This window comes from Notothenia coriiceps, unplaced genomic scaffold (assembly GCF_000735185.1).
Source record: "Notothenia coriiceps isolate Sejong01 unplaced genomic scaffold, NC01 NC01_scaffold00037244, whole genome shotgun sequence".
In the NCBI taxonomy this organism is placed as follows: domain Eukaryota; kingdom Metazoa; phylum Chordata; class Actinopteri; order Perciformes; family Nototheniidae; genus Notothenia; species Notothenia coriiceps.
This window is the reverse complement of record NW_011369945.1, coordinates 24,834,293-24,836,701: the sequence shown is the minus strand read 5'-3', so window position 1 is coordinate 24,836,701 and position 2,409 is coordinate 24,834,293. Positions and strand designations below refer to the sequence as shown.

At 42.2% G+C, this 2,409-nt stretch overlaps 1 long non-coding RNA gene across 1 annotated transcript in view; it reads right to left on the bottom strand.

Moving 5' to 3' along the window:
• Positions 1-484: 484 nt before the first annotated feature.
• Positions 485-2,409, bottom strand: part of LOC104965070 (uncharacterized) — an 8,265-nt gene continuing 6,340 nt past the window's right edge. Inside the window, exon 3 of the long non-coding RNA XR_800510.1 lies at positions 485-991. This is a non-coding gene — a long non-coding RNA (uncharacterized lncRNA). The remainder of the gene's footprint in view (positions 992-2,409) is intronic.

Here is a 2,409-nt window from a genome sequence, read left to right as displayed (position 1 = left end):
CCTTATTTTCTTCTAAAGTAACAGACAGAGAATCAGCACTTTGGAAACAGGGCTGAAACAGAGGGGATTATGGGTAATGCTGCAATGATCTGTTTGGTGTTTCAGCCAATCAGAGACAGGCTCTGTATATATCTGAGAGCTGTAATATATTGATGAAAAACAGTATAACCAACCAAGGTAATATTCATATATATATATTCTTGAATAAAGGGAACAAATGAATAATCTTATTTCTGAAACAAAGCCTTTTAAAAACTTGGATGGAGATTTTTCACAATTTTCCCAACAAAATCATCTGTCAAGAAAATAATTGCCAAAATGAAATGATGAAAATAACAATAGTTCCAGCCCTAAATGACGGATCGCTTATCATAGCTATCTATAAAAGTTGGATACTGGAGAGGGACTTTTGTTATATTGTAATAGAGAAAACTAAAATGTGTTTGTCATGCAAAGCAAAAGGAAAAAGACCAACAACACTTTCTTAAAAAAAAGCATATTTATTATCAGTTCACACAACGGAGCCTCAACAGGACGACAGTAAATCAAAGCAGAGTCCAACGTGTTGCAGAACCAAGTGTGTGTGTGTGTGTGTGTGTGGGGAGGGGGGGGTAGCAACTGTCTCCTGCCTCAAACAGCATCAACAAAGGAACAAAACAACCAAAGTTTCATCATGCAGTATGTTTGAGCAATCCCTTTCTGTCCACAGCTGACACTCTCCCTTCCAAAGACTCACACACACACACACACACACACACTCTTACACATACTCTTACACACACACACACACACAGAAGGCTGGTCCTTGCTGATGGGATGGAGGGTGTGATGTGTTTACAGTCTGTGGGCAGCAGATCTGGGATTTAAAAAGGGAGTCGGACGGAGAAACGAGCGGTCTTTATTTCGCGAGTCCGATCTTCTTCGCCTCCGTTTCGTAAATCAACAGCCTCCACATTTTCACTATGAACACTTCTGCCTCTTCATCCAGAACCTGAAAACACACCAGACAGGTTGGGGAAACACACTTTACATCCAACAGCTCAATACACATTAATGTGACGTGAAAGTTCAATTGATAACTTAGGAGTAACTGTGTACCAATGTAGCAGGTTAGGCTGCTTTAACCCTTCGATGCATAAGTGGGTCTGTCTTGACCCGGTGAGGTGGTCTTCTCTTGAAGTATCTTTGTAATTACATTTTTTTATCATTTCATATTCCAGCTATTCCTCAAAAAATATGTTTNACATGCTTATTGTAGTTGTAACTAAAGGCCCAGATACACCGGCCCGAAATCGGCAGTAAATGGGAAAATAGGGCGTGCCCACGCTCATGTTCGGCCCGACTCCCATTTACTGCCGATTTCGGGCCGGTGTATCTGGGCCTTTAGTTACAACTACAATAAGCATGTTAATGTTAATCTAACAGCGCCGGCGATCCACTAGCACCCCCCCATTTTGCATTTTGAAATGCTCCCGATTTCTTAAGTCTAAAGGTTGGCAAGTATGCCCCCCCCCCCCTGATAATTCTCGATCGTTGGCACGCTGATAACAATTTTTTTAAATGGCACTTCATATCAAAAAGGTTGCCGACCCCTGCACTAGATATACACAGCAGCCCAGCCTGTGAGCAGTATTAACAGTATTAACAGCAGTGTTCAAATTACCAATTTGATTTCGGGGGAGCCCTATTTTTCAGTGCATATCCTGCTACAAATATGTCACACGCTCTGTTGACTGGCGCAGCAGGGCGGATGCGATCAACTGCTATAAAAACACTGCTATTTTTTATTTACTTATGATAAGCCATGGATACCTTTCATTCCACTCAATCCATCTTGTCTGTGTCCAGTTAAAAGGCAGGTCATGGGCATCGTCAGGTTCGCTAGTGCAGGTGGCGCCAACTCGTTAAACTCTTTGTTTAAAACGAATTGGCCATCGGAACGTGTGGAGGAAGTCTCCCAGGGGGGATCATGGGGGGGATTGGTCACATTCCACAGCTCTCCCCCCCCTCCTGTGATCCCCCGCACACAGAGAGACCGCTCTTCTGGAGTGAAGAGAGCGGAAATAATGATATTGCAAGTTGGAAACGAAGATGCATTTTGACAGACCGACAGACAAGATGGACACTTTTGGCGGGGAAAATATGCTGCATTTTTGAATGTCGCCGATAGTCGCACATTAACACTTAGTCCCGGGTCTGTTGCGAAAATATCAAAACCTTTAAAAAAGTGAAAAGCAAATGAAAGAGACTTACGTATTAATAATAATAATTATATTATCGTTTGGATTTTTGACTTTGTTAGATAGCTGATCTTCTCTGGCGCAGAGAGCTAAGCGCTGTTCAGACCGAGCGCTAACCCTGAAAAGTATTATTCATCTTGAGAATTAAGTCATTATGTGGTGATTCATA